Genomic DNA, 19,937 nt, shown 5'->3' on the forward strand with positions numbered 1-19,937 from the left:
TGCCCCATCACTGTTGATTTTTAGAATATTTTCAGGGACTTAATATTTTCTGCTCCCAGATGAATGCTACCATCATGTTACATAATTACATATTCCATCAGAATTCCATTATGGTTTTATATGGATAATTTGGGGAGTATTAAAATATTTTTAATGCAAAACTTATAGTTTATCATCATTTATGTACATGGCCTTTTTTGTGTTACTTTCCTACACTCGTATCCTAATGGAACCAATATTTGTCCATATCACAATTGGGCTCATATCCTCCCCTAGTAGCAGCCACTTGGAAGTAAATTTTATAGCAGTGTCCTCAATGTCTATAAAGCTGGCCACCACCTTCAGAATTAAGAGCATCTCAGCCTCGTCCCCCGAATCCCCTGCAGAAGCAATGACCACTGTGTCTTGCCGTCTTCTCTCCCAGTTGTAATAGGTTTTCAGAAAATGGTATCACTCTATATGTTATACACCCCAACTTTCTTTTTCGTGGTTCATATTCTAATTATAAGCCGTGTTAGCGCTGTAGCCAAGGACGGCTACAGTCCCTTCATTTTCATGGTGTGTAATATTTTGTTGGGTGGAAGCCCTCAGTTTAATTCAGCAGTTTCCTTGGATGGCCAATAGAGTTATTTCCATTACTTCATTCCTGAAGAAATTATGCTTTTAATTGCATGACACCTGGCATGGACTTGAAAGTCCAGCAAATACATAAATAAATAAGAATAAAAAGGAAGAAAATGAGTTAGATGAGACACAGGTGGCCAGATGTGGAGGACAGTCGAATCCAGCTGAAACACATGTGGATGGTGTTGGGCTATTCTCAGGATTTCTGGGTCATTTTAAAACTTAAAATGGGCAACTTAAAAAAAAATAAAATTGGGAACGACTACCTGGAGTTTGTTTACAAGACATCGGTAGACACGAACTTTATTCCTCCACCAGCCAGATTTAAGGACAGAATCACCAAGTCAAAAGCCCCTGGGTGGATGTGATGATGCTGTTGTCATCTGGGGGCACAGAAATGCCTTAGATCCTTGGGCACCCCAACACCTGCTATTATTGAACTATTTTTAAAAACCTGCATTTCTTTTCATGTGTTTCTGTCCCATTTATATTCCGTATGGAAAATCCTTATTCCTATATTTTGCAAATTTTAAAAAACAAGGTTATTTGTGTTTTTCTTCCTTTCTTGCTAATTAGGAGTTCTTGTTTCTGTTTTTGTCTTTTAATATATTTTGTATGTGAAATTTTGGTGTTTTTTTTTCTTTTTACTTGCCTCTCAGTGTTTTTTGATGAACAAATGTTCTTAATTTGAATATAGTTGAATCAATCTTTTATTTTATTCTTAGCAATTTTGGGGGGTATTATTTTATAAATCCTTCCCTGATTTATGATCCATAAAGATTTCCTCCCACGTATCTTTCTAAGTGTTTCAGAGTTTTAAAAAATGTGTTTCAGAGTTTTGCATTTTGCACTTAAACCATTCGAGTCCAACTAAATTTGTATGTCATTATTTTTTGGCAGGAATTCACTTTTCTTTTGTTCCATGTGCATAACATGCTTAGAACACTTCTTTCCCACTCTTGGCCGGCGTTCCTCCTTCTCCCAGGCTGCAAAGTGGAAATGATTCCATGAGTGTCTGTGTTAGACCATCAGGTGGGTGAGGAGATCCATCAGAAAAGCCCCAGAAGGAGCTTACACTACTACCAAACTTCAACCCTCCAGCTGAGCCATCCGACAGACTTACTGTGCTGGAGAGGAAAATTAAAACTAATCTGATTCATTAGCCTCTGATGAATTTGTATTAAAATTCAACAATTAAATATAAATCTTAAAATAGAGTTCCATGTGTCTTCTTCCATTTTCCCCATTTACTCCTAAGCCAGTGTTTAATTTGTGTAGAGTTAAATTTGATTACTAATACGTGGTATGGATTCTGGTAATGATTTTCATCAAATGGCATTTTTATATTCATGGACAAGAATGAGGCAGTAAATGTATAGGACCTTTGCTCTGAACTCTCAGAATCCCCTCCCTCTTCCGCTGACCATGTTCTAGAAGGATCTTTCATCACACTTGTTGTGACGGACTCTTTCCATCCTGCCATGAAAGACCTCTGTTCAAGACCATCAAGATCTGTGAAGCAAAAGTGGATGCAGCTAAAAATAGAAAGAAACAAAATCAGAATGATGTTTGGGGATTTTAACACCCTACCCTTGGCCATTGATACAACAAACAGAGAAAATTAGCCAAGGTAGAGAACCAATTACCACCACGAGCCCACAGAATTGGATGGATGCGCAGAGAACAGCAGGATATACACTCTTTTCAAGCCCACGTGGCAAATTGACCAATACAGACCAAATCCTGATCATGAAAGACGACAACAACAATAAAAAATAAATTACAAAAATAAATAAAAAATAAATTTAAAAGAACTGAGACCACACAGGGTGTGCTTTCTCACCACAGTGGAATCAAACTCTGGAAGTCAACAGCAGAAAGGCAACAGCAAAATATTCTAAACAACTTGGAAAATAAATTACACACTTCTTGCTGACCCATGGGTCAAAAAGAAGTCTCAAAGGAAATTTATATGTAGAACTGAGTGTAAATGAATAAAACCCATCAAAACTTGTGGGATGAGGGGATGATAGTCCAGACAGGACAGCGTAGACCTGTTTCCCCTACATGTCCCATTCCACAGGACTAGAAACCCTACAGATGGCACCATTATAGCCAAAGGGGAACTCGGCAAGGTCTTAAGAAAGAGGACAGCTGGTGTGGGGCCCCAGAACTGGGGGACAAGCTCAGCAGTAGACAGTCTGTGTCCTTTTACCCAGACCAAGAAGACCAAGAATAACTTGGCATTTTCTGTCCCTCAACACCACAACAAAGGACTGCCCTGGAACCTTGTTCCTTATGGATGGAATCCACACCCCTCATGCCATACAAGGACAGACTGACACTGTGGTGAGGGGTGGATTGGGAGTCCCATTAGGAATAAGTGAGCAGAGAAGGTACTCCCCTTCCCCACTGGGCCTGACTTTTCCCTTCTGGGCTCCCAGTGGGATCTGCCTAAAGCAAGTACTCCATCCTGGAGACCTCTTTGTCTCCACAGACCTGGGGTCCCTCTCCCTGACCAGAAAACCCAGTCACACAGGTGGACCCAGGAAAAGGCCCACAGTCACAACAAGCAGACATCCTGAGAAGCCTCTTTCCAAAGACCTTACACCCCCAATCTCACTCAAAGACAACTCCCAGCCTGCCCCAGCTGAAAGACATCAGAATCTCAGCCTGTGGAAATCCTCTGTGGCTCCACAGGTGATGCCAGAAGGGAGGAGTAGGAGCCTCTGGGCTTCCAGAGGAATGGATCAGACCAAAGTGACACAGAAACCCTGAAAAGCAAATTTCCAATGGAACCAGATCCCATGAATGCAGACAAAGTACTCCGCTCCCCTAAATCTAAGAAGGGGGATTTCCTGCCAAGGTGAAAAGTTCTATAGAACCTGGAGCTCCCTAACATTGTAGACCAAACAATGAGGACACAGCAGGAAGTTACCCATCAGCCCAAGAACCAAGGAAATCACATCTTGAATGAGAAAAAGCACTCAGTTGATGCCAAGACAAATGAGAGGCCAGAATCACCTGAGAATTATGAATTATCATAGAAAAATGTGTAAAAATAGGATATCTCAGCAGAAAAGTAGAACTCATAAAAAGAACATAATAAAATTGTAGAACTGAAAAGTACAATGATGAAAAATAAAATAAGATTTTCTGGGTAGGCTCAGTAGGAGAGCAGAGATGAGAGAGGACAGAGCTGATTCCTTGAGGACGGACCAACAGAACTCACCCACTCTGAACCCAGGGAGAAAAGAGTCTGAAAATAAGTGAACAGAAACTCAGGGAACTTGGGACAATAACCAAAGACAGAACATGTGCACTTTGGGGGGGTGGTCCCACAAAGACAGAATAATGTCTGACAACTTCCCAGTTTGACAAAAGACATGAACCTACATATCCAACTATCTGAACAGACCCTAAATGGGGAAAAAAATCAAAAGAAAAACATGCAAAGGTACCTCATAATTAACATTCTGGAAGTTGAAAGGGGGGAAATATCGCAAGAAACCATGTAAAGCAGCAAAGGTCCTGTGCAGGCTGAGGAGACAGAGGAGTCTCATCTGACCTGGGGAGGTAGAACCATCCTTGACGAATGAAGCGGACAAATGCATGAGCACAGATGCGGGACCAGCCAGTGACTGACGGCATCTGAGGGACACCCAGCAGCCACAGGATGGGCTCTTCTTCCCCACCCAGGAACCTTGAGAACATCCCTGGCGAAAGCCCATAGCTGCAGACATACAATAAACCTCATCACACTTAAAATCATTGGCATAACACAGGTCCCTTCTCTGACCACAGGGGATCCAAACTAGAATCAACGAGAAGATGCCAAGAAAATCTCCCAAACCCTTTAAACTAAACAACACGCGTCTGAGTAACCTACAGATCATGGGGGGTGGGGGGTAATATCAAAGGGAATTTAAAAAAATTGAAATAGGATACAGAGAACATGTGTGGGGAGCCTGGGTGGTGCAGTCAGTTGAGTGTCCTACTCTTGTTTTAGCGCAGGTCATGATCCCGGGGTCCTAGGATCAAGTCCTGCATTGGGTTCCACACTCAAACACCGGGTAGTTTGCTTCTCCCTCTCCCTCTGCCCTGCCGCTCCCCCGCTTGTGCTCACTCTCTCTCTAAAATAAATATTAAAAAAAAAAGAAAACATATGTGACACACAGTTAAAGCGGTACTGAAAGGCAGATGAGGAAATCAGCAAACGCTCTCGGCTAATAAGCAAAGTTTTTATGTTAAGCAACGAGAAAGAGAGGAGCAGACACACTCACTGAGCAGAAGGAGGAAACAAGGAAGACCAGAGACGGACAGCATTGAAAACTGGGAAACTGTAGAGAGAATCTGTGAAAGAAAAGTCTCATTCTTCCCTCCCAAAGAAACAAAATTCAATAAAATTTCTACATCTGTAGCAAGATTGCAAACAAGAGAAGGAGAAAAGATGGGCATCCCTGAAAGCAGAAGGGCTCAGGGAACCTCATGGACCTTGCACAGCCACAGACCCACCATCTACACTTCCCAAAACGTCCCAAAACAAGGACCAATTCCTTGAAGACCAAGAATGCACGAATGTCTGGGAAAATTTGGCGGTTTCTTATAGAACTGCACGTGCGGTCACCATGCAGCCCCATGACTGCAGTCTTGAGCCTTCATTCCAGAGACACCTGACCTCAGGCTCACCCAAAGGACCACACTCAGTGTCCACAGCAGCCAGATTCACCACAGCTGAGAGCAGAGGCAGCCTGATGTCCCTCAGCAGGAATGGCAAAGGGGCCCTTGTGGTGCGCCCACACTCAGGATCCCACTCCCAGCAGAGCCACGTCCTGCCACGTGGACAATCGTGGGGGTGCATTCTTGACATTGCACTCAAGTTACGCATGATGATTCCACAGAGAGAGAGTGGCTGAAGGGAACAACCACAGGACCTCCTTGTACATTTTTTCACAATTTCTTATCACCTATAATAGTTTCAAGATACAAAGTTCAAGGCAAGCGAGTCATATGGAGACCACTGCCACCGTCCTTTGTGCTACTGAGAATGTCTATAAGACCTGCACGATGAGCTCCTACTGTCCCGAGTGCAGATCAGAACCCTTGGGTTTGAGCTGGATGTGAATCAAGACTAGAGAGAGTCTGAACGTGGGTCAGAAGCTGCTGCTGGGTGAAGTCCCACTCAGCTCCAAACCTTCCCAGGGCTTCCCATGATTTCTCAGTAAAAAGTGTGATTCCAGGATGCTGTATGGCCACTGACATGATCTGACTGACCTTCATGAACCAACAAGGATGGATGTTCCAGAATCCCTACTCAGACACGAAAAACTTACATGACCATCTGGAAAGGTGACGTCATCTACGGGGATAGCAAGAGTGGCCACGGCCTTCCCTGGATACCTTCAGATTTGGGGGATGGGCAATAGAGACTCCCCGAGCATTCTGCACATCTGCAAGCAGGAGAGAACTCAGGCATCCCCAAACTCCTGAGCCCTTCCTGGAAAAAAAAAAAAAAAAAAAAAAAAGGAAACGCAAGAGGATTAACTTCCGGCACCCGAGCTAGAAGGCAGAAACCACAACAAAGATGGGAAAGCGAGCCTGCGGCTTACTCAGCTGCAGCTCCAGGACTCAGACACATGTGGGAATTGCGGCCGACGGACAGAAGGGAAGCGCCAGCAGACGTACCCGTGGAGAAACGCGTCGTCTAATTCAAGCTTGGGAGCGTGACTGAGAGAGAGGAAGTGACACGACTCCTGGTTTCTTTCACAACAGGGAGTGTGTGTCTGTCACCTGAGACTAATACGTGAGGTCACAGTGGCACCAGACACTTCAGATGGCAAAGCGGAATGAGGTTGGGAGACAGAACGGGGAGGAGGAGGGAAGCGGGGAGCAAATGCCCCTCTTGTCTTTGCGAATCCCGGCAAGCCAGTGTGAACTAGGGGAGGATCGGGATAAATCAGGCTGTCGGAAGACCATGGAGAAACACGCGCGGGCTTCGAGTCATCGTTAGAGCACAAAACACCACCGCAACGACAATCACAGTAATGACAGGCCGGCACTGGGCAGTGAGTGACGGACCAGGGGCAGGAAAGCCATGTTTGCTGAGAACAGGCCCCTCCATCAGGTCGACAAGGGCATGGGAGCACATAGGGGCCCCACTAGGTTTGAGAGCAGAACCCACGTTCTGCTCATGAAACACGGGAAAACAACCCCAAACCATGGCCACATGAGCCCGAAGGCCACGGACAAGGCCTGGGCCCTGCCTAAGCCAAACTCGAATCTGGCATGAGAGTCAGTAAATGAGCTAAAGAAAGGCACTGGTATTTAACTGTGTATATTAAGTAAGATTTTTGTAAGTTTCTGGAGAGCAAGGGGGATTCATCAATGAAGTGATTCTGCGTCCCGTCCACAGGTGTGAGTGAGTCCGCATCCACTCCAGCCGGTGCGTGCCGTCCCATGCCGACTGTGGGCACTGCCTGGGGCCTCATGCAGGCTCCGGGACCCCAATGGATGTATTTGCATGGGGCCTGCGTGGGACCCAGAGCCAGGCTTCCGGCCAGGGTGAGCAGACAGGGCCAGCTAAGCCCCTGCTGTCTGGGAGGAGCCCCTTCTCTACTGCGTAGACCTTTGACTCTAAGCACCCTGGACCCCAGTGGCAGCGAGCTTAGGGAAAGCTGGAGGAAACCAGCATAATGTCCTCACATTTAGAAATGGAAGAGTTAATTAACCTCAGAAGAAAAGCTTGAGGCTACTTGTAAACAAGAGTACGTTGCTTTCTTTCTGGGTTAATTATTAGAAATACAGTAAAGACAAGTTAAAATAAAATTAAATAAAATAAACTGCCTCTCAAAGGGTAAAGAAGGGTTTATAAATACTTGTGTATCTAAATAGATAAAATCTGAATGGACCTTCCAAATTTCGGGAGACTACGGTTTCCACTTTTTGAGAAATGCAAGATGAAACCAATGTGTTGCGGGGATTTCTATGACTAATACTAAGCAATTTCAGATCAAGGACAGAGATGTTTTCCGTTACTGTCAATTGTGCATTCGCAAATCTGTTACGTGCAAGAAGTGTTTGCCCTTTGCTGAAACTTCCTCTTGAGGCTAGGAAATGGGTGTGGGGCCTTTGGAGCACAGGACCCCAGAGCTTCTGTCCCTCTGAGTCCTGCTCCCACCTTCCGTCATGAAGCCCATGTAACAGAGTTCAGGGCTGACTCAGATGCATGTCACTGTCTGTGCCATGGGTGCCCTCAGGGTCCAGGGAAGCCACTTTTCCCCTATCTTTTAGCTGAGCCTTGAGCCAAGAGAACTGTCACCCCTGTACTTTCAGAACCAGAGAACAATTTGTCCGAATTTCCCTCTAGGAGAGCCCATCGGAAAAGCGTGTGGTGGGGAGCTCTCTCACAAACACCATGACAGTAAACGAACAGCTGGTTGTCTTGTACATGTCTTTTGCCACCGGCGGGGGGGAGCCGGGGTTCTCAGCTGTTCTCTTCTCTACCATCGTTCGTGGAAGGAATGTCGGCTATGGAAACGGAAGTGGACCGGAAGCCAGCATTTTTTTTTTTTAACAGTGAACTTGAATGAAGGATGAAGCATGTGAGTCACATGATAGTGTTCAGCCCTTTAACCGCAGCGCATCCGGGCTCACTAGGCGTCGTGAAAACCAGAACATCTGCAACAAAATATTGACGCCATGTCAGCCCATCTTGGAAAGTACTGACAGCCCGCCCAGGGGGTGGGAAGTGGCACGTGGATTCTCAGAGCTTCGTAGGTACACCGCCCACGATGCTGGCAGCGGGAGCAGGCATAGTCTTCTCAGCATCCAGTCAGAGCCCCGAGCAGGTTTTCACCCTCGCTTAGGGTCGCACTGTCAGGTAAGAGACGGAGCTGGTCTCTGGTGCTCAGTCCTGGTCCAGGACCTTCCACCTGCCACAGAGGCTCCTCTTCTTTCCTCTGTCGGCAAGACTCAGGCTCCCAGAGTCTGTTTTGATGCGGAAACAAACAGACACACAGACACATGAAGTGCTACCATTCCGTTTTCTGGATGACCACACACGAGCCATTTCTCCCTACAGTTCTCATAGGGTTCTGAGCATCAGAGATGAATGCCGGCCACGAAGCCTCTGTTTCTAGCAACCATGACTGCATTCCAAAATTTGGAACCTTCCTGTTTTTACAACAGCTTTCTGAGATGTGGCTCACGTCTGGTACACATCAGCCACACCACGTACAATTCAGCGGGGACACGTTGGTACAACACTGGTATATCTGGAGCTGGGCAGCTGTGGCCATGATCAACTTGAGAACACTTTCGTCACTCCAAAAAGATACACTGTACCTACTAGCTGTCACTCCCCTTCCCCCCGCCCCACTCCTCACAGCCCCAGGCAACTGCTTGTCTATTTCTGCTTCTGTAGATCGGCTTCTTCTGGGCATCCTGTATAAATGGAATCACACTTCCTTACAACACACAGTGCTCATCACGACAGGTGCCCTCCTTCATCCCTACTACCTGTTTCCCCATCTCCCAGCCATCTCCCCTCTGGTGACCAGCACTGTGTTGTCTATAATGAAGAGTCTGTTTCTTGGTTTGTCTCTCTCTCTCCCTGTTTGATTTTTGTTGTTGTTGTTTGTTTCTTAAATAACACATATGGGTGAAATAAACTAAAAAATGGATTGAAGATCTAAAGTGAAGCCTGAAACCATAAAAATCCTAGAAGAGAACACAGCAATAATTTTTCTGACATCAGCCATAGCAATATTTTTCTAGATATGTCTCCTGAGGCAAGGAAAACAAAAGCCAAAATAAACTATTGGGACTACATCAAAATAAAAAACTTCTGCACAGAGAAGGAAACAGTCAACAAAACTAAAAGGCAGCCTACTGAAAGGAGAAGATATTTGCAAATGACATATCTGATACAGGGTTAGAATCCAGAATCTATAAAGAATTTATACAAGTCAACAGCCCCAAACCAAATAATCCAACTTAAAAATAGGCAGAAGGCATGAACAGATATTCTCCCAAAGAAGACATCCAGATGGCCAACAGACACACGAAAAGATGCTCAATGTCACTCATCATCAGGGAGATGCAAATCAAACTCACAATGAGATACCACCTCACACCCGTCAGAATGGCTAAAGTCAACAAGACAGGACACAACAGGTGTTGGCGACGACGTGGAGAAAGGGGACCGCTCGTGCACCGTTGGTGGGAATGCAAGCTGGTGCAGCCACCGGGGAAACAGTATGACGGGTCCTCAAAAAGTTTAAAATAGAATTACTCTACAATCTGGGAATTGCACTGCTGGGTATTTACCCCCCAATACAAAAATACTTAATTTGAAAAGACATATGCACCCCTGCCTTTTCAGCCACGTTACCGACCATAGCTACTATGGTTGGTATGGAAAGAGCCCAGATGTCCATTAACAGATGAACGGATAAAGATGTGGTGTATATGTGGAATAATACGGAACCACAAAGAATGAGCTCTTGCTGTTTGCAACATCATGGATGAAGCTAGAGAGTGTGATGTAAGTGAAATAAGTCAGAGAGGAGAATTAGGAATCCTTGAGAATGAGGGAAGGGCAGGGCTGGGAGAGCCCTCTCCACTGGTAGTTGGTGGTGAGTGAGCCTGAGCAGACAGGGAGACAGACCAGCACTGTGGAAATGGCCCCTCTGCAGAGAGCGCAGCTCAGAAATGTGGCCACTGTGATGTCTGACCTCAAGATTAAAATGGTTACTTTAACTCCATTTCATTTTTAAGTGAAGTCCGTGCTCTTCCTGCATTTCATCATGAACAACTTTGAGTTAGTGAAAGCCCACGGAGCATGGTCAGACTGAGGTCATGTCCTCACTCGGAGGTAACTAGAGACTGCTGCGACGGCCAGGAGCAGCTGGGTCACTGAGCTCCGATTCGGCCCCCGGCCTTCAGAGTGGAGGGCACAGGACCTTGGGAGAATAGAAACACCTGACTGGGCTGGGACCCTGGGAAATAGTGCGCTGACTGCAGGACGTCCCAACGGGGAGAGGGGCCATCTGGCCCCGGAGAAAGGGTGAATTCAGCAAACTAGGGATTTGGGAAAAATTCATTTTTCTCTGTTTCCATAGTAACATTTCCAAACAAGTTTCCATTGTTTTTGTTTTATTAGTCAGTATGAATTTCAGCCTAGTATATTTTGATTAGGTACAAATTATATCATGAAGATGAACGCTTGTTTGAGTTTTTAAGGTAAGTACAGACTCTCTAATTCTGACCAAAGTAAACAAGCTAAAAATAAAGCAGACCAACAAAAAGGCAAGTAACCGCATGGCCCTAAGTGCTTTACTGCGTTCAGAACAGATAACGGGAGTCCCTCTGACTTGAGTGACTCAGCGGTGTTTTTCACGAAAGGCAACAGTGAGATCGCGGGCAGCCCAGGAACCTTGAAAAATTGCCCCAGTCAGAAAGCTTACATAGCTTTCCACACGGCTTTTCCATCCTGAGCTCTCATAGCATAAACCTGAAAATTCCCTACCTCAACATACCCAAGACAATTGAGAAAATAGCATTTCGAGGACCATTTCCCATGCCACTTAATTGTTTTCAATTATGTATGCAGACTCAGAATGAACTCGTTTTTGTGGAGAAGATAAATGAGCATGTGATTCAGTATCATACATGACCAGCAGAGCCTTCCTACAGTTTCCTCGAGACACTCAGCATGCTGGAATTTATCGTCCTCATTTGTAAAATGAGAGAATGTGTCCTATTATCTTTGGAGGTTTTCCCCAACACAAGCAGCACAGGAACAAGGGACACTGCCCCGGTTCAGCTCTGGGACCTAGCGTCACACCATAGAAGGGGAAAGTACGATAACATAAAACTGTTTTGGCTCTGTGCAAGAAAGTTCAATTACTTAGCCACCAAAAATGTCATTGCTCAGTGACAATCCTGCCACTTAGCAGGAATTCCCTGGAAATGGATTCATAATAATAATCAGTTCCAATGTATTTTGTAATTTGGACCTACATCAAAAAATAAAGCCTCGATGTTTTATTTTTATTTTAGTTTGTTTTCTTTTTTTGCCCCTATAAACAATGATGATGGGCACACAGCACAGCCTGGTCAGGAAGAAGATCCAAATAGTTCTCTTAACATAGTTTAAAGGCTGTTATACTAAAGAAAGCTGGGATGGAGTTGTGTCGCCCCAGGCAGAAAACCCAGAACCTACTAGAAGGTCTCATAGGATTTTATGGGAGGAGTGTAGGAGTAAGAAGTCCCCCACAGTGGAGGTATCAACACTGGAGGGGCCGATCTTGAGGATCCTGGGAGTCAGGCGGAGACGAGAACCAGAATCTAAAACTTGCCTGGACACCCGATGGCAATGGCACCAGACATTGACATTGACCATCATGTAGCTGTTCTGAAATGTCCAGTTACCAATGGTTTCACATTGCCTCAACAAATACGCTTCAGTCCTCCAGGAATTCTACCAGGTTCCAGGAAAGATTGTAAGCATTGCTGGTACCAAGATGAAGAAGTGAAGAGCCATGTTTTTGAGGGACTCCTTAGGAAAGACAGAGAGGAAGTCACACGGATAAGTAATTGGACCCCATTGCATTAGGGTCTGGAATATTCTCATCAGACTTCCCCAAGCCTGTATACTGATGGCAAGAAGCTTGTGTGGCTCTCTTGGTCTTTGGAGCATATCTTCTTGTGTTACTTATTCTCCACATCTAAATTACCAGCTGAGCTGAGTGCCTGTCCATCAGACAGGGTGTTTCTTGGACTGGACTTCAGTGCTATCTACAGGACAAGAACAGCATCAAATGCATTAAGAACCACTCACCAAATAGTTCCCATTAGCTGACAGAGAGCACTGAATTCCTTCCAGGCATTCAAAATGAGGGTATACAGAGGAGACACTCTCTGGGGTGGGACTTTGGAGGACTTGCAGACTCGCCAGGGAGGAATGAACCTGCAGGTAGAAGCAGAGGTGGAGAGAAGCTGTGCACCTTCAGACCTGCAAGTCTGTGATGCCCACCTCTGAGCTGGGGACTTGGGAAACTGAGCGACAAGCGGCAGAGCGAGGAGGAAGGTCCGAGTCATCTGATAAAGGCAGAATGTCATGCTAGGTCGTTTCAGCTTCAGATTCTAGTTAGTGCCTGCACCTTAGGATCGAGTGGTAATCGTTTAATTAAAATTTTTATAGCAAAGATTTAGACTCACCGGCAGTTTTAAGACGTAATGCAGAGAGGTCCTGTATGTTACACCTTTGCTAGTTTCTCCCAAGGATACACTTTTATTCTTCCGCTCTGATCTTTGGAGCTACTCTAACAGGACCCCTTCATCTTACCACCTCCTATACTCCACACTTGGTCACACCAGGATTTGCCACACCTATCCTGTAACTCCTCTGATCTCTCTACCCAAAAACCCTTCTCCTTTGTGCCCTGCTCCCCACCGTCGCTCCCCAACACCACACTATCTCAAGTGGAGAGTCGGGCTTAATACTGAGCGCAGCGAATCTCCCACTTATGTCTCCCCTGCAGGCTTGCCTGGGGCTCTCAATATAAAATAGGTCACTTATCTCTGTCTACAAAAGCCCTTACTGGACTTTATAGGAATACCATTGTCCGTAGGTCATTTTGGGGTGGAATTTACATCTTCACTATGTTGAGTCTTCTAGTCAACAAGTATTTACTCGGATGTCCTTCGATTTCTTTTCTTACTACTTTGTGGTTTGCTTCTAAGTATTCCTCTCTTTTTTGTGTGATGATAAATGTGATTACATTTTTAAAATCTCAGCACCATATGTTCATTGCTAGTGTATAGAAATGCCATGGGTTTTCTTATGTTTATCTGGTATCCTGCAACCTTGCCGAATTCACCCATTAGTTCTTCAAGGATTTTTCTAGAGTGTTTGTGATTTTTCTACTTAGACAATCATGCCATCTGCAAATAAAGATCCATTTTTTTCACCTTATTGCAGTGATGAGGATATCCAGTATGAAACTGAGGAAGGGTGATGAGAGTAGGCGTTGTCATTTTGTTTCCAGTCTTAGGGAGAAGGCTTGGATCTTTGGTATTAAGTGTGATGTTCGCTGTAGCATTTTGGAAAGCACTCTTTATCAAGTTGAGGTACCCCTGCCAACAACCAAGACTTCCCTGCTGACAGTTTTCACTATGAATGGATTTTAGATTTTGTCAAATACTCTTTTCACATGACAGATAGGATCATGTGATTTTTGTTTCTTTCATTGACCTGTAGGATTACAGTAACTCTTCCTAATGTTGAACCAGACTTACAGGCTTGGAATAAATCCCATTTGGTCGTGGTGTGTAACTCTTTTTGTACATTGTTGCATTTGATTTGCTAATGTTTTGATTTTATTAATCTATGTTTATGAGAAACGTTGGTCTGCTATTTTATATTTTTGTAATGTCTTTATCTTGGGTTGGGATTAAGATAAAGCTGTCCTCTGTCCTCATAGAATGAGACAGTGTTTTGTCTACTTTTACTTTCTGGAAGCAACTGTGCAGAATTCATATCATTGCTTCCTCAAATCTTTGGGAGGATTCACAAATGAAATGACATGATGCTAGTGTTTCTTAAACATGTATTAATTGTCTATTTAATTTTAATAGATGTAGGCATTTTCCATTTATCTCTTCCTCCTTGTGTGAGTCTCGAGAGCTTGTCTTTAATTATACTTGAAGTATGGAGCCCATCACAGTGTTCCTCAAGTATGTCTACAAGGTCTCTCATGAAAGCCTTCTTTCATTCCTAATTTCAGCAATCCATGGCTTTTCTCTTTCTGCTTTATCAGCTGTGTTAGAGATTTGTCTCTTTTGTTGATATTATTAAAGAACAAGCTCTTTCCTTCACTGATTATTCTCTATCATATTTCTATTTTAAAAATTTATTAATCTCTGCTCTTATTTTTATGATTTCCTTCCTCCTGCTTACTTTTGGTTTATTTTGTTCTTCTCTTCTTGGTAAGAACTTTGATTATTTGAGACTTTGCTCATTTCTTAGGTAAGCATTTAATGCTATAAATTTATCTTTCAATAATGCCCTTCATTCCACAAATTTTGATGTGTGTGGCTTTATTTGTATTCAACTATTTATTTATATGCTTATGAAAGAGAGAAAGAATGAATGGGAGGGACAGAGAAAGGGGGAGAGAGAGAATCCCAAGCAGACTCCCCACTGATCACAGAGCCCAACTCAAGGCTGAGTCTCATGACCCTGAGATCACGACATGAGCCAGAATCAAGAGTTGGATGCTTAACTGACTGAGCCACCCAGGTGCCCCTCAATTCTATGTATTTTTAATTATTTTTCATATTTCTGTGACCCATGGATTATTTAAAAGAGCATGGTTTAATTTCCATATGTTCAGAGGTCTTCTTGTTTGCTATTGATTTCTAGTTTGGTCAGAAAACACATAATGCAGGGACGTCTGGGTGGCTCAGTTGGTTAAGCAGCTGCCTTTGGCTCAGGTATTGATCCCAGCATCCTGGGATCAAGTCCCTCCTTGCTCGGCGGGGAGCCTGCTTCTCCCTCTGCCTCTGCCTGCTACTCTGTCTGCCTGTGCTCACTCTTGCTCCTCTCTCTCTGACAAATAAATAAATAAAATCTTTAAAAAAACACACATAATGCAGGATTTCAGTTATTTTAAGTATATTGAGATTTATTTAATGACTCCAGATATGGTCTGCCGTGGTAACCCCTGGAGTGGAGGGGGATATCTGCCCTGATGTTGTTGCGTGGAGTGTTCTGTAGGTCACTTACATCCTGATGACCTGTTCAACTCCCCTACCTTCTTGCTGGTGGCTTTGTTAAAGATGCCCCAGCTGTAGACTCATCTCTTTCTGCTGCTACGTCTGCCAGCTGTGCTCCCTGGGTGGGAGGCTCTGGTGGTTGGTGTATACACATTCCGACCACTGTGTCTCCCTGGTGCCTTACATTCTTACAACACAATGTGATGTCTGCTTGGCCTCAGTCACTTTCTTATGTGTCAGGTCTACACGGAGTCACCCCTGCTTTTTCCAGATTAATGTTTGTATGGTCTATATCCTTTCTTGTGTCACTTTCCAACGACCTCTGTTGCTGAGTTAGAAGTGAGAGAATTTAAGGAGCCTGCAGGTGAGATCTTTTATTTGGTGGTTTTCTGCTCTCATTGAATATACCCTGCCCTTTAGTTGGTATATTTAGACCATTTATGTTTTCAGTGAAGTTTTGATATGATAGTGCGGAAGTCCCACAATTTTTTGTCTCTTTTCTCTCCTTATCCTTCTTCACTCTGTCTTACTTTCACCTCCAGTGAGTCACTTAATGCTTGTAGGAGTCCATATTGACTTATTTGTAATGATTTTGAGAGTATCTCTCCACAGAGTGGTCACCGTCATTGCCCCGGGGTTTGTAAGATATGCACATATCTTATAATATTCCCCCAATATCACAATTTTACCACTTCAAGGAGATTGTAGACAACTCACCTTTATTTAGGTCCCTTTACCTTCCCCATTTAAAATATCCTTGTCGTGGGTATCATGTGGCACTGAAACCATCGCTTGGGTTGAATGAGTGCCTGAGGGTGTTCACACTGGCACACACTGCACACTGCACTCTCTCTCCCGGGCCGTCCAGGACCATGTCCCCTCTTTTGGAAGGATGCCCATCAGCCATGTTGGAGGACATGGCTGCTGATGGCTTAGTTCCCTCCGCCTGAGATTGACTCCCTTTCCCTTCCGTTCCTGAAGAATGGTCCCTAGACATGAATCAAACTGACACTTATTTCCCTCTAGCACTTAGAGGAGGGTATTATGTCTCGTTCCTCCTCCCCTCCATGGTCTCGATGAGAGATCGGATGCCCTTCCAGTCACTGTTCCCTGCAGGTAACATGCTGGTCATCTTCGGCTGCTTTCAACCTATTACCATTTTATCTTATTTTTTAAGATTTTATTTATTTATTTGACGGAGAGAAGTCACAAGTAGGCAGAGAGGCAGGCAGAGAGAGAGAGGAGGAAGCAGGCACCCCACTGAGCAGAAAGCCCGATGTGGGGTTTGATCCCAGGACTCTGGGATCATGACCTGAGCTGAAGGCAGAGGTTTTAACCCACTGAGCCACCCAGGTGCCCCCACATTTTCATTCTGAAGTGCACTGGTGCACATTCCTTCAGAGTCTGTCAGTCTGGGATTTGCTCTGCTTTCCCAGGTTTTAGAAGTTTGTCTCTTTTGCAAAATTCGGGAGGTTTCCAGCCTCTGTTCTATGCATTCGTCCCCTGGGCCCTCTCCACTTTCTGTCCTTCTGGCCCGGATGCTGGGGCTCATCGGTTATGACCTCCTGTCCCTAAGGTTCTGCTCAGACCACAGTCTGCTTCCATCCTAACATTCGTCCCTAGGCTCGCTGACCCTGCTGCTCTTGTCTCTACTCTGTGATGGACCCATGAAGGGAGGCTTGCCTTTTACTTCCGTTATTGCTTATTTAAGTTCTATAATTCCATTAGAGTCCTTTAAACTATTTTTATTTCCTTGCTGATGGTTTACAATTTTAATTTATTCATTTTTTTGCATTTGTTTCAAGAGTCTCTCTGATAGGTTGTCAAGCATTTTTGAAAGCCGTTTTAACACCTCCATCCGATCATTCTAACACCTGACTTGTGTTGGCAGTGGCATCGCTGAAACCCACAATCTCAGAACCTCTGTGGAGAGCCATTCAGGGTAGTTTTTGGTATGAAAAACAGCCCTTGAGCTCAGTCTGTAGGGACCGATTGCATGTTTGGACAGGAAGGAAGGAGGGTGCACCCTATGCGTCCATACAGCAGGTTGTGTGGGCTCCTCCAGGAACTAGGAGGGCAGAGCTGGAGCTGGGACCTGCAAGCGCCCCTCTCCCGCACCTGCCGGCTGCGAGCGCCTGGCCCTCAGTTCCCCTGCTGGACACCTCCTCGTCAGCAGAAGCAATCCGTCATGTACCGAAGGTTGGACCAAAATGAATGTGAGGGCAACACGTGCCCAGTGTGTCCAAGCAGGAATGCACATTCTTAGGGAACTCTGCCCTTTGCTACTTCTTTTCTGAGTTCCTTAAGTGCTGTCCATTGGGTGTGGTGTGTGCTAGACGAGGACAGTAAACCCTAACAGTGGCTGGCCTCCCAGGCCTTCCACAGACGAGCCATGGTCACAGCAGAGCATCACGAAGCCTACAGGGCAGTGTCATCCTTAAAACAGAGGCTCTCCCAGAGCATGTTCCAGTGCGGACCCACGGAGGGCGAGGGCAGAGCAAGGGTGCAGGGACGCCCCCCCCAACCGGCCCCCGCCCTGCCCCGCCCCGCCCGCATCTCCACCAGGCTCAGACCCCAGACCTGCACTTCCCCAGGGCCTTCTGGCACCGTCTCTCCGAGGCCAGCGGTCACCTGGAGCTCTAGTCTGACACATTTTCTCCAGATTCATTCCTCTCTGTTCTTTCTCTTTCTTTCTTTCTTTCTTTTTCTTTCTTTCTTTTTAAACGACTATTGGGCATGTTTTATCAGGGCCCGAGTATTCACCTGGCTGCTGCTGTCAGCTTGCCTGGGCCTCGTCTTGGCTGTGCGGGGCAGCCGATCCAAGGCCGAGCCCCCACCCACCTCCTGATCTGAGCCTCACACACCAAGTCAGGACCCCCTGCCCTAAATCCCCCCGGGGCCAGTACCAGACAACTAGAGACCGCCCCTCCTGTTCAAAGCCCACTGGAATTTTCAAATGAGCTGATCCCGAATTGTTTACTCTGTCTGCTTTGCTTTTCCTAGGAAAACCCAGTGCAGACTCTGGTCTGTGCTCTCCCTGGGTCCCTCGGGCTGCTGACCAACCTGGGGGCTTCTCCGTACCTAGAGCATCTTCTTGGGATGCCCTCACACTCTCCGTGCCCTCGGTGAGGCACCTCCTCAAATTAAAATCCCACAGGGAGAAGTGAGACTCCATGCCCTTGGGTCCCCCTAGGACAAGTTTATGATGGAGTGTGTCTGAATTTGGAAATGTAATCCAGGTTACATTACAAATGTAATCCTCGCCAACCGTTGCCTGTGTGGACTGGCTTGACTCTCGCCCACAGCCTCTCTGAGACAATAGTAACCCCTCGCCCACCGTCCAAACAAGACGAGACCCCACTGTCAGAAACAAACAACGTCTGTCACCCTGACCGAGGAGGTCACAGGAGACATCTGTCTTGTTTACCACTGTGGCCGGGCACCACTCCTGCCACAAGGTCAAAGGCGGGGGTTGCCTAGTAGCACAGAGAAGAGGGCGAACCGTGAAGCCACCCAGACTGTCCCCAGCAGCAGGAGGGATTGGGAACCGATTTTGTGATCAGTGTGTGGTCAGCTGTGGGATCTCACAGCTCGGTGGCTGTTCTGTGGTGGCATTAACTGTCTGACTTCCCAGCTCATAAACACAGCAGTGACGTGGGACCAGGTTAAACCAGGCTCAGAGTCTCTGTGGGGTTTCTGACTGCCAGGGCCGCACCCAACATGGCTGCCACCTGCTCCTGTAGGGACCTGCCCTCTCCTCCCTCCCTCCAGACCCAGGGAGGGCACCATCCCAGCATGTGAGCTCCTTGTCGAGTACACACCACACACACAACACGCAACTAGTACAATCAATGATTCTGTGTGTGCTTGTGTGTGTGCATACATGTGGGATGTGTGTATGTGTGTTTGAGTGTAACATATGAGTCTGAGGTTGTGCGGAGTGCTAAGTGCGTATAGGTGAGTGCATGCGCATGGAGTTTTATGTGGCTGTGCATATGTGTGTATGCGATATGTGTATGTGAGTGCACAAGTGTGTGTGAGTGCAGGTGTATGTGTATATACAAGAGTGTGCATTGTGGTGTGTGTGCATAATTGTACGTGTGTGTGGACGTATTATAGGAGTGTGCGTTGTGATGTGTGCATATATGTGTGCGCCTGTGTGTGATATGTGTGTGTGTGTGTGTGCAGGAGTCTGTATTCTGATGTGTGTATATGTGTGCAAGTGGATGAGATGTTTGCTCATGTGTGTGCATGTGTGTGTACGGGGATGTGCATTGTGGTGTGCGTGAGTATGTGTGAGCATGTGTGCGTGTGCACTGGAGTGTGCATGGTGGTATGTGTGTGCGTGTGCACAGGTGTGTGTGTGTGGTAATGCTCAGCTCCCCTGTGGTTCTCAGGAAAGCTGCGTGCTCAGAAGCTGCCAGCGGTGATTGTCCCTGGGAGTCAGGTGACCACCTGAGCCATCATAGCTCTTCTCAACTCCATTCTGGCTCTTCAGAAAGGCCATGCTAGAAATGGCTGTTCCAGAAGGT

At 45.8% G+C, this 19,937-nt stretch overlaps 1 long non-coding RNA gene across 2 annotated transcripts; it reads right to left on the minus strand.

The window, feature by feature from the left end:
- Positions 1-1,861: 1,861 nt before the first annotated feature.
- On the minus strand, positions 1,862-15,541 carry LOC116569179. 2 transcript variants are annotated; one of them, XR_004276899.1, is made up of 3 exons: positions 15,444-15,541; positions 12,467-12,595; positions 1,862-2,159 (listed from the first exon to the last, which is right to left on the minus strand). It is a non-coding gene; the product is annotated as an uncharacterized LOC116569179 (long non-coding RNA). The 2 variants fall into 2 exon arrangements; XR_004276898.1 differs by having other exon boundaries at positions 15,416-15,541.
- Between the last annotated feature and the right edge of the window lie 4,396 nt (positions 15,542-19,937).

This window comes from Mustela erminea, chromosome 11 (assembly GCF_009829155.1).
Source record: "Mustela erminea isolate mMusErm1 chromosome 11, mMusErm1.Pri, whole genome shotgun sequence".
Taxonomy (NCBI): Eukaryota; Metazoa; Chordata; class Mammalia; order Carnivora; family Mustelidae; genus Mustela; species Mustela erminea.